Source organism: Ahaetulla prasina, chromosome 3 (assembly GCF_028640845.1).
Source record: "Ahaetulla prasina isolate Xishuangbanna chromosome 3, ASM2864084v1, whole genome shotgun sequence".
NCBI lineage: Eukaryota > Metazoa > Chordata > Lepidosauria > Squamata > Colubridae > Ahaetulla > Ahaetulla prasina.
The window spans coordinates 18,547,575-18,560,107 of NC_080541.1; the positions used below are offsets into that span (position 1 = coordinate 18,547,575).

At 41.4% G+C, this 12,533-nt stretch overlaps 1 protein-coding gene across 3 annotated transcripts in view; it reads left to right on the plus strand.

Moving 5' to 3' along the window:
- BBS10 (Bardet-Biedl syndrome 10) overlaps positions 1-12,533 on the plus strand; it is an 87,591-nt gene that overhangs the window by 52,484 nt on the left and 22,574 nt on the right. The window contains exon 6 of one of the 3 annotated variants that reach the window (XM_058176776.1): positions 7,557-7,653. The exons of 1 other annotated variant lie outside the window; for it this stretch is intronic. The gene's annotated coding sequence lies outside the window, so the exon portion shown is untranslated. Of the gene's footprint in view, positions 1-7,556; positions 10,708-12,533 lie in introns of those variants that run through there. One more of the 3 variants, XM_058176774.1, reaches the window with a different exon arrangement.

Here is a 12,533-nt window from a genome sequence, read left to right on the forward strand (position 1 = left end):
CCTTCCCTACCAGTTCGCAAATGTGTACACGCGCATGCACAGAGCCTCAAAACGTGGGAAAATAGGATATCATGACATCCACGCGGGTGGATAGGGCATTGCATGATCGCCTCTACTGGTTCACCCGAACCGGATAGAACCGGCTGAATACCACCACTGAAGTGAATTGGGCCAGATACATCGAAACAACCCAACATTCAGTTTGAAGATCTGGTTGCTCCATAATAATAGATTCATCCTAACAGGCAAAGTACAGAGCAAATACAGGGAATCCTCAACTTACAACCATCTGTTTAGTGACTGACTGAAGTTAGAGCACACTGGAAAATGTGTCTTACAAGTAGTCCTTGCACTTACGACTGTTGCGTTGCAATAACCCTATAAATCGTGAGATCAAAATTTGGGCAGTTGGGAACTGGCATTTATTTACAACAGTTGTAGTGCCCTGGGCCATGTGAATAGTATTTGCTATCTTCCCAGCTGGCTACCGACAAACAAAGTTAATAGGGGAAGCTCGATTTGCTTAATAACCAGGATTCACTTAACAAAGGCAGTGATTTGCTTAACAACCATGGCAAAAAGATTTTAAAAATTGGGCACGATACACTTATACAATGGAAATTCTGATTCTAATTGGGAAGACTACTATAGGTTAATTCAGGCAAACTTTCTAGGATAAATAATTACTATACTATATGAGTTCCAAAGTTTTGAGTTTAAGAAGAAAGACAGACTGATAGAATCATTGACAGAAAACTTTCTTTCTCTCTGTCCCTCTGCCAAAAGTTCAGAGTAGGAAAATCATAGAGGGTCTGTTATTTTCAGAATTGAGTCTATATATAGGTCAGTATTTCTCGACCTCAGTGACTTTAAGATGCGTGAACTTCTAGATTGCTAGATCTTTATAGAAATGGCTTATTCATATTATTATGAATAATGTTAATTTATTTGAATCCCACCACTGCTTTTAACCCAATAAAAATGTTAAACAAATGCGTGGACTTCAACAAATGATGGCTGGCGAATTCTGGGAGTTGAAATCCAATACTTCTTAAAGTCAGCTGAGGTTGAGGTTCTCCAATAAAGGAGAATATTTGTAGCTCGGGGTTGACATGAGGAGTCCACGGTGTTTTGGTTGTTTTCTTGCATTAGGGAACAACATCAGTGCTAGTCTGTTGATCTATATTACAAAAACAGGGGTTTGATTAGGGGCAGAGCTGAGTTTGCAGCCAGCCTTCATGAAAATCTGGAATCAAAAAGAAAGTGCCTTTCAGAAGTGCCTGTTGTGTCTTGCCCGCCCTCAGAGCAGCCGGGGCCTTCTTACCTGCTCCCGCACACTGAGGAATGTATGCCTCCCGGTCCCAGTCCTGGCTCCATGCCCACACAAACTGCAGAAGGAGAATCTCCGTGCCTCAGCCTGACTCCATGCCCAGGCAAACGGAGCAGCTAGACCTCCCCTCCTCCACAGCAGGTGAGCCTGAGGAGGGTTTATTACCAACAGCTGATTGGTGTGACCTCGCATCAGAAGATTGGAGAGGCGGAGGCTACAGAGGAAGGAGGCAGGCCTTAATGAGTGCTGAGTCATGGAGCCACACCCCATGGCCTATATAAAGGATCTACTTTCTGGCAGTCTCTGAGTCAGGCAAAAGTCAAACTTATCTTGCTGAAGTCACTTACTGGTCTCCTGCCTGCTCTGAGGACTTTGCTAGGACTTTGGGCAGAGCTGCAGAGGCACGCCTGATTCGGATTTCCCGGACCCAGCCGTCAGCGGAGGAGTGGGACACGACAGTGCCTTTTGGAAGAACAGGTAGGTCCTGAACAGCGGTAGGTTTCAAATTTTTTTACTACCGGTTCTGTGGGTGTGGTTTGGTGGGCGTGGCTTGGTGGGCGTGGCAGGGGAAGGATACTGTAAAATCTCCATTCCTTCCTCACTCCAGGGGAAGATTACTGCAAAATCCCCATTTCCTCCCGATCAGCTGGGACTCGGGAGGGAGAGAATAGATGGGGGTGGTTCTCCGAACTACTCAACATTTCCGCTACCAGTTCTCCAGAACTGGTCAGAACCTGCTGAAACCCACCTCTGGTCCTGAAGTTAAATATCTTTTCCGAAGACTCAAAATCCTACCCTCTTTTTCCTTCTCAAACACCTTTATTTTAGGAAGTTTATTCATGTCTTGTAATGCTGTGTTCTGTCACTAGGTGTCACTCTTCTATTTCATTGCTTGACCTGGGATCAAGCACCATGCTTTTTGGATACTTTTTGTTTTTTAATTTCATTTTGTCACAACAGTATACACAAACATCGACATAAAACAACAACACATCATAAAAGAAAAATATATATATAAGCAAAAGTATGCAACAACTATGTTAATTTGATATAATGAAGGGAACAATAGGACAGGAATGGTAGGCACTTTTGTGCTCTTATGCACACCCCTTATAGTCCTCTTAGGAATGGGGTGAGGTCAATAGTAGACAGTTTTTAAGGTATTAAAATAATACCAATGTTTAAATATTTAAAAATATTTAATAATATTTAAAACTACTTAAAATACAATTTAAGGTACTGCGCTGGTTTGATAAAGAGATTTACATTTGTTCCTTAATAAACCTACATATTCACCATAAACTCAAATTCAGCCTCCATACATTGACCAAGGCAAGAGCACTTTAAATCAGTTGTATTGCTGTTCATCTAAACTACTTTAAGCTCCTCAGCCAATCCAGCTCACCTGATCTGCAGTTGTCAACCCAAAGTGGGGATGGTGGACAAACAAATAGAAATGCAGGAAAGGTGACTTTTATACCAGTAAGATTTACCAAAAGTCAGAGCCCCACTTCTAAACAATCAGAGCTTGAACTTTTCATCCCGATTTAAAATTCACTTTTATTACTAATTTTCTACTCTACAATGCATCATCTAGATCAGGGGTGTCAAACTCACGTCGTATGTCAAACTCATGTGATGTATCGGGACTTGTTCTCCACTTCGTTAACCGGGCGTGGGCGTGGCCAGCACGTGACGCATCCAGCCCGCAGGCCGGAAGTTTGACAGCCCTGATCTAGATGCATTAAGTCTGCCTAATAATTAGCCTGCTTTGACATTCGGTGTATCTTAATCAGGGGTGGGTTCTACTTATCTTTATTACCGGTTCGTAACAGGATCATACAGCATGCGCAGATCGCCTATGATGACACCCGGGGCAGTGGGCGGAGCCTCCCGCCGGTTTTACTACAGGTTCTATAGAACTGGTCCGAACCGGAGGGCAACCCACCACTGACCTTGATCCTTCTGCATGCCGTTACAAGTTTAGGCTTACTGGTGGATTATTCATATTGTGCTTCACTGTCACTGATCTAACAAATTGCATCTGCTGCTAATTACCTAATCTGATGTCTAGACTATTGTTTGCATCTTTTTGTTGAGGCAATCGGTTTCACACTTCTTTTATTATGTGATTTTGTTGTTGTAAACTGTGAGGATCTGTCTGAATATGCCTTGGACAGAAGATGTTGCGGCAACCACAAATGAACATAATGTGCAATGATGGAAGGTAATTTTTTGCCAGTAAGTCTTGTTCCAGTTCTGCTTCTCGCCATACCTTGATGGATCTTCATGGCCTCGGGATTTTCTTGGGTGAAAAGAGGTGTCAACTGCTTTTCATAGTCATCTTGCCACCATCAAAGGCACAGAAAATATATCCAAAGTTTCACGTTTATGGATTGCATTAAACTACGGTTTGCTTTTTGGCAAGTAAATTCTATTATTTACTTTTTTTTTTATTCTATTATTATTATTATTGTTCTATTATTGACCTCACCCCATTCCTAAGGGGCGTGCATAAGCGCACAAACGTGCCTACCGTTCCTCTCCTATTGTTTTTCTTTTCTTCTTTCTATATAAGAAAAACACAGACTTCAGAGGATAATTAGAACTGCAGAAAAAATAATTGCTATCAACCTGCCTTCCATTGAGGACCTGTATACTGCACGAATCAAGAAGAGAGCCGTGAAAATATTTGCAGATCCCTCGCATCCTGGACATAAACTGTTTCAACTCCTACCCTCAAAACGACGCTATAGAGCACTGCACACCAGAACAACTAGACACAAGAACAGTTTTTTCCCGAAGGCCATCACTCTGCTAAACAAATAATTCCCTCAACACTGTCAGACTATTTACTGAATCTGCACTACTATTAATCGTTTCATAGTTCCCATCACCAATCTCTTTCCACTTATGACTGTATGACTATAACTTGTTGCTGGCAATCCTTATGATTGATATTGATATATTGATCATCAATTGTGTTGTAAATGTTGTACCTTGATGAACGTATCTTTTCTTTTATGTACACTGAGAGCGTATGCACCAAGACAAATTCCTTGTGTGTCCAATCACACTTGGCCAATAAAATAAAAAAAAATAAAAAAAAAATAAAAAAAAATTCTATTCTATATTGTTGTGACAAATAAATAAATAAATAAATAAGTACCTCAATAAATCATAGTGACTAACTTCACTCTTAGGCCAAAACCAAAGTAACTGGCTGGTCTTAACTTAAGTTAGATTCTGAGAAAGAAGCCTTAGCATTTTGTGTGAACCCAAACCATTTACAGCTAGTCTTCAATTTATAACACTTCATTTAGTGACTGTTCAAAGTTACAAAAGTGACACGACTGCTTTTTTACACCAATGGTTCATCTCCACGATCATGTGATCAAATTTCAGATGCTTGGCAACTAATTCATATTTATGTTGGTTGCAGTGTCCCGAGATCATGGGATCCTCTTTTGTGACCTTCTGACAAGCAAAGTCAATGGGGAAGCCAGATTCACTTAACAACCATGTTACTAATTTAACAACTACTACAGTGATTCATTTCACAAGCGTGGCAAGAAAGGTTTCAAAATGGAGCAAAATTCACTTAACAAAGGTCTCACTTAACAAAAGAAATGCAAGGCTCAATTGTGGTTGTAAACTGAGGTTACCTGTAGTTAGTTTATGATTCAATGTTCTGTGTGAATCCCCCCAAAAGGTTAATGATCAGGTTCAATAGGTTGTGTGAATGCAGGTTGAGTGATGTTTGACCAAAGTTTATGTGTCTTAGCAATCTTTTTTTAGAATGCATTTTGTGCAAAAACAAAAAACAAAAACGGTAAGACAATCCATCAAGAAACTTGATTGATTTTAAACTCAACTCCTTAAACCAATTAAACGATCAGTCTAGGTTAGTATATTTAACTTGGCTATTAAATAACTCATTTTCCAGGTTTGCACTAGACACTGAGTCATAAATTAAATTTGCACAGTCAGAAGTTATACAAATACCATTCTGTAATTGAATCTTTTCTTAGCAAACTAGATTAGCTATCTTCATGGAAACTTTGAATGGATTGGACCAAGACCACAAGTCCTGATCTGTCAAATCTTAGACACACTGGCTAGAAAATTGTTTCAAGCTACAAGGAGCACACAGCTTGGGGAAGGCAAATTTAAATTTCTAGATTATCAGCCTTTCCCAGCTTGGTGCCTTCCTGATGTGTTAGGAATAGAAATGCAAGGTATTTGGAGGACATCAAGCTGGGGAAAACCAATTTGTATCATTGAGTGTCTAACATTTTCTGCCACTAAGTTCATCAAAGTGAAGCCATTTATTCCTCAGACTAATTCTTCTCTTACCTCCAATTCCTCAAATGACCCAGAAACTACTGTGCTAAGGTGAACTATCTGGAGTGAAAGCAGCAACAGAGCCAAGAGGAACATAATGTGGTCAGGTCTCCCTAAGAGACCGGACCACTTCAAAATATAAATGAGGATGTCATCAGTAACGGCTCTCATGTGAAAAATTTCCTACGTAGAAGCTACTCATCATACTTGAAGCAATCGCTTATGAGTCATCTTAACAGGAAGAAAACACCACATTCACTTTTAAAGATGAGTTGTGTCATGCTTTAAACACAACTCTTTTCTTAAGAGTTTAGAGACATGGCAAACCACACAACCTCTGTTTGTTTACACTTGGTTTTCAGTATCTTAGCAGCCAAAGCAACATGGTGCGCCAGTCTTGTGTCAAAAGGAAAATTTGAGGAAATGACTTGTTGTTTTTTGAATTTAGTTACTAACAGGCACAATTCAATGGCTATAAATTCACTCTATATGGAGTGTTCAAAATGGCAGCCACAGTGGTGCACTTGAAGGTCTGCCTGGTGCTCATCAAAATGGATGGAGATTTAATTGCTACCATTTTGACTTTTTTGACGAAGGCAACAAAGGTGTTTCAGGGATTATACACAGAAACTTTTCCTGCTCTGTGTGGAGGGGCCTAGAGTTGAAATTATATAATTATTACATTATTCGTGAGGTTTGCTGGAATGGGCTTAAGTTTATGGAAAACCTTGTTCATGTTGCAACCAGGGACAACAATTTTTGTCTCAAGTGATGAGACAAAACGAAGTGGAGTATCAAGGAAAGAACTGCAGACCACAGCATGGTTGTATCTACAGGGGAAAAGACTAGGTATGGGCTACCAGAGCTGTATCTTGATCCTCTGTAGGAGATAAGAGGTGGGAGACCTGAAAGCGGGTGAGATCACATAATGTTATCTGGAGACGTTAATCGCTTGTTTCTCTTAAGCAACTTATGTTCCAAGAAAAAGAACAGAATGTCTACATTTTTTTCCAGACCACCAAGTAGATTTCTTCACTGCTCCTCAGCAACTATGGCTGGAGACTATGTCTTGTTTACGAAGTGGCAGCATACCTATTATCTCTATCTATCATCCATCCATCGATCTATCTATCTATCTATCTATCTATCTATCTATCTATCTATCTATCTATCTATCTATCTATCTATCTATCTATCATATTTGCAAGGCCACCCATCTCACAAGCATGTGACTCTGGGCAGCAGACAACAATTAATCAAAAAACAAAACCAAACCAAGAAGTATATAAAAACATTAAAACCTATTACATTTTTTTATAAAAGAGCACATGAGCCAGAGAGGATAATGTTAGTGTAGTAAGATAGCCATAGCAAGATCTCCCTGGGACAACAGGTCTGATAGCATGACTTGCAGAATGTTAAAAGGGGTGGAATAGAATAGAATAACAGAGTTGGAAGGGCCTTGGAGGTCTTCTAGTCCATCCCCCTACCTAGGCAGGAAACCCTACACCACTTCAGACAAACGGTTATCCAACATCTTCTTAAAAACTTCCAGTGTTGGAGCATTCACAATTACTGGAGGCAAGTTGTTCCACTGGTTAATTGTTCTAACTGTCAGGAAATTTCTCCTTAGTTCTGAGTTGCTTCTCTCTTTGATTAGTTTCCACCCATTGCTTCTTGTCCTGCCATCAGGTGCTTTGGAGAATAGCCTGACTCCCTCTTCTTTGTGGCAACTCCTGAGATATTGGAACACTGCTATCATGTCTCCCCTAGTCCTTCTTTTCATTAAACTAGCCATACCCAGTTCCTGCAACCATTCTTCATATGTTTTAGCCTCCAGTCCCCTAATCATCTTTGTTGCTCTTCTCTGCACTCTTTCTAGAGTCTCAGCATCTTTTTTACATCGTGGCGACCAAAACTGAATGCAGTATTCCAAGGATGGAGATGACCTCACTTCCTGGATGTGAAGATTCCACAAGGTGGTCACCATGGCAGAGAAGGCCTGCCTCCTGGGATCCACCAGATATAATTCCCTAATGGATGGAATCCATAGCACGCCCTCTCTGGATCAGTGTGTGTGTGTATGTGTGTGTGTGTCACACGGATGTAATCCAAAAGAGGAGGTCCCTCAAGTAACCCAGTCCCATACAATGTAGTTCTTCAAAGTTCAAAACCAGCACCTTGAACTAGACCTGAAAGCAAATTGGTCACTGATATAGCTCTCAAAGCAGAAGTGCTACGTATACTGTTCTACAGGGACACATAATGGCCTGTATCGTTGCATTTTGAAACAGCTGAAGATTCCAGATGCTTATCACTATTTGTTTGTTTGTTTATTAAATTTACATGGCACCTATTTCACTGTTGCAGCGACACTGGACAGCTTACAAAATGATAAAAAGACAAAACAATAATACGAAGTGATTTAAATATAGGAAGATTAAAGAGATTAATGAAGACTACAAGCCAAGAGGACAAGTGACATGGTGGTGGAGATGTCTCCATCCGGTCAGCCACCCCTGGCATAATAGCAATAGCACTTAGACGTCTATACCGCTTCACAGTGCTTTTACAACCTTCTCTAAGCGGTTTACAGAGTCAGAATATTGCCCCCAGCAATCTGGGTCCTCATTTTACCCACTTAGGAAGGATGGAAGGCTGAGTCAACCTTGAGCCTGGTGAGATTTGAACTGCCAAATTGCAGTCAGCAGAAGTAGCCTGCAGTACTGCACTCTAACTAGAGGTGGGTTTCAGCAGGTTCTGACCAGTTCTGGAGAACCGGTAGTGGAAATTTTGAGTAGTTCGGAGAACCGGTAGTAAAAATTCTGACTGGCCCCTCCCCCATCTATTCTCTGCCTCCCAAGTCCCAGCTGATCAGGAGGAAATGGGGATTTTGCAGTAACCTTCCAGTGCCATGCCCACCAAGCCATGCCACGCCCACCAAACCACACCCACAGAATCAGTAGTAAAAAAATTTGAAACCCACCACTGACTCTAACCACTGCGCCACTGAGGCTCATAATATCATCCCGCAGAGATAAGATTGGCCCCAGCCTGACTAATGTTTCCTCAGGGCCTTCAAGGCACGGTTGGGCCATTGGGCTTGTGGGTCTGGATATCTGGTGGGGCCTCCTGTACGGTGGCAATGATGATTGCTGTTGGGGATTTCTAATACTGCTGCTGCTGTTTGTTTTGTAGGGCTGTAACCCAAATGTTTTTTTCTTTAATGTTGCTCTTTTCTCTTTTGTAAAATTTGTAACGGTTGTGATCCACCCAGAGTCATTTCTTTGAGGCAGGCCGCCATATAAACGGAAATACTAAATTAATAAAATTGAATCAAATTTGATAGTACGGTAGACCTTCCAGCCATTTTATCAACGGCTGTGTGCCGGCTTGTCAGCCTGCTTCAGTTCATCTGCTTTTTTCATTAAAAATAAGTGCGGGGTGGGGGAAGTAATTGTCTTTTGGCTTGGATCTCCTCTGAGTTTAAAAGTCCCTTTATTATACTATTTCTAGCCATGGCGTTAACAGGGATGTGGTGGCTTAGTGGCTAAAGATGCTGAGCTTGTCGATCGAAAGGTCGGCAGTTCAGCGGTTCGAATCCCTAGTGCCGCGTAACGGGATGAGCTCCCGTTACTCGTCCCAGCTTCTGCCAACCTAGCAGTTCGAAAGCATGTAAAAAATGCAAGTAGAAAAATAGGGACCACCTTTGGTGGGAAAGTAACAGTGTTCCATGCGCCTGTAGCGTTGAGTCATGCCAGCCACATGACCACGGAGACATCTTCTGATGGCGCTGGCTCTTCGGCGATGAAATGGAGATGAGCACCGGCCCCTAGAGTTGGGAACAACTAGCACATATCCAGGGTCTCTCTTCAGCTTTGGAAGCTACTCTGGACTAAGTATACGTGCAGATAAACTCACAGCCTCACCTTCTGCTTTAATCCCTGGAGGGGAAAAATGCAGCGCTTTAATGATTTGACAAGAGATAACTTCCTTCATGCTCCACTGCCTTGCAAAGCACCTTTTTCCCAAGGACTTTCACCGCTCCGCATCGTACATGCCATTCTGAAAAGCATCTGGCCGAAAAATTCTTAAATCAAGTAATACCCAGGATAGTTTTCTAAGACTGAAAAGGTTTCCCCAGGTCTTTCCCACTGGAATCACCACATCCTTTGATGAGGTATGACACAGGGTGAACCTTGGCCTGAATATATGTTTTCTTTACGGATGTATACTTCCTCTCCTGGCCCCTATTTGCCTTGCCGGTTGAAAAAGCTGCTCTGAGGTAAAACATCCTCTAAAATGAAATCCTTATCTTGTATACATTCCCAGAGGCCTTCGGATAAATAATCAACTCTTAGCCTGGGAACTGGGCTACCTTAAAAGAAAGCATCCAGTCGGTTAGCAATGGCATCTATAATTGCAGAACGTCTGTGAGCTTCCAAAAATGAGACAAGCCTCTAAATTAAATTTGGATTATTAAAGAAAAGAGAAAGGATTGCCTGTTGTAATAAATTTGTAAAGGAGGTTTAGTCTCAGCTGGTAGAAAAGTTTTTCAGTTCCGCTAGAATTTGGGTTAATTGATGAGTTATCTCAGTCACCCCTACAGGTTGATGTTTGCAGGGTATTTTTCCAAATCAGGGACTGGTATATAGATAGTCCTCGACTTACAACCACACTGCTCATCATTCCTATCACTCATCTGCTCCCACTTATGACTGCATGACTGTAATATTGTTGCTTGCATCCTTATGATTTCTATTGTTGGTTCCAGAGGTGGGTTTCAGCAGGTTCTGACCAGCTCTGGAGAACCGGTAGCGGAAATTTTGAGTAGTTTGGAGAACTGATAAATACCACCTCTGACTGGCCCCGCCCTCATCTATTCTCTGCCTCCCGAGTCCCAGCTGATCGGGAGGAAATGGGGATTTTGCAATAACCTTCCCCTGGAGTAGGGCGGGAATTGAGATTTTACAGTATCCTTCCCTTGCCACGCCCACCAAGCCACGCCCACTAAGCCATGCCACACCCACCAAGCCACACCCACAGAACCAGTAGTAAAAAAATTTGAAACCCACCACTAGTTTGTTCCCTGGTATGATTTGATTGCTTGTTTGTATCCTACGACTATCATTAAATGTTGTACCGTATGATTCTTGATGAACGTATCTTGTCTTTTTATGTACACTGAGAGCGTATGCACCAAAGACAAATTCCTTGTGTGTCCAATCACACTGGGCCAATAAAGAATTCTATTCTATTTCAGGCCAAAATTTCGGATGCTAAGTAAGACAATTAAGTGAGTTTTCCCCTATTTTACGACCTTTCTTGCCACAGTCATTAAGTGAAGCACTGCCATTGTTAAGTTAGTAACAGAATTGTTAAGTGAATCTGGTTTCCCCATTGAATTTGCTTGTCAGAAGGTCGCTAGACGGGATCACGTGACCCTGGGATGCAACCGTCATAAATATGCTGGCAAGCATCTGAATTTTGATCATGTGACCATAGGTGCTGCAGTGGCCATAAGTGTGAAAAACAGCCAGAAGTCACTTTTATCAGTGCCATTGTAACTTAGAATGGTCACTAAATGAACGGTTGTAAGTCGAGGACTACCTGTAATAAGTCCATATGGAAATGTTTCGTCTGCATGGTTACACAGGTATTGAATGCCAGCTTGGAAGAACACAAATGTGTGGGTTTAGTTTTGAGACAATGTTTGTTGTTTGTTTGTTTTGTTGTTTGTTTGTTTACATTTATATCCCGCCCTTCTCCGAAGACTCAGGGCGGCTTACAGTGTATAAGGCAATAGTCTCATTCTATTTGTATATTTACAAAGTCAACTTATTGCCCCCCCAACAATCTGGGTCCTCATTTTACCTACCTTATCAAGAATTATTAGCATTGTCTAGACCAGGGGTCTCCAACCTTGGCAACTTTAAGACTCGTGGACTTCAACTCCCAGAGTTCCTCAGCCAGCTTTGCTGGCTGAGGAACTCTGGGAGTTGAAGTCCATAAGTCTTAAAGTTGCCAAGGTTGAAGAGCCCTGGTCTAGACCAGAGGTAGGGAAATATGTTCACTTTATGACTTTAGGATTTAAACTCCCAGAATTCCTGAGCCAGTAAGGACCATAGTTCTCCACCCCTGGTCTGGACAAAATGGGAGAAGTCTGAGGCTTCAGCACAGCCCCTATCCTGTTGCTGTTATTTTCTCAGAAGGAAAGTGTAGTAGCTTTTAAGGAATTCGCAACCTCCTGTGACTGCAAAATAAGGAAAGCAAAATTTTGGTTACATAAAAATGTTCAGTGCAAAACTGTTTCTCTTGGATGAATAAACATTTCTGAAGTTATATAAAGGGGACTGTAATAATTACCAGCTGTCATTCTTGTTAGGAATTAACATGGTGGGTTATTGTTGTTGTTTTTTCAGCCTTGGCAACTTTAAGATTTATTTTATTATATATTTGTTTGTTTGTTTGTTTGTCACAACAATATATATAAGCATAAGCATGAAATAACTATATGATATATAGGCATATATATAAGCATAAGCATGAAATAACTATACGAATTGGATACAATCAAAGGAAACAATAGGACAGGAACGGTAGGCACGCTGATGCTCTTATGCACGCCCCTTACAGACCTCTTAGGAATGGGGTGAGGTAGATAGTTTTTGGTTAAAGCTTTGGGGATTTTGGGAAGAGACCACAGAGTCTGGTAGTGCATTCCAGGCATTAACAACTCTGTTACTGAAGTCATATTTTTTGCAATCAAGATTGGAACGGTTCACATTAAGCTTAAATCTATCGTGTGCTCGTGTATTGTTGCAATTGAAGCAGAAGTAGTCTTCAACAGGAAGGACAT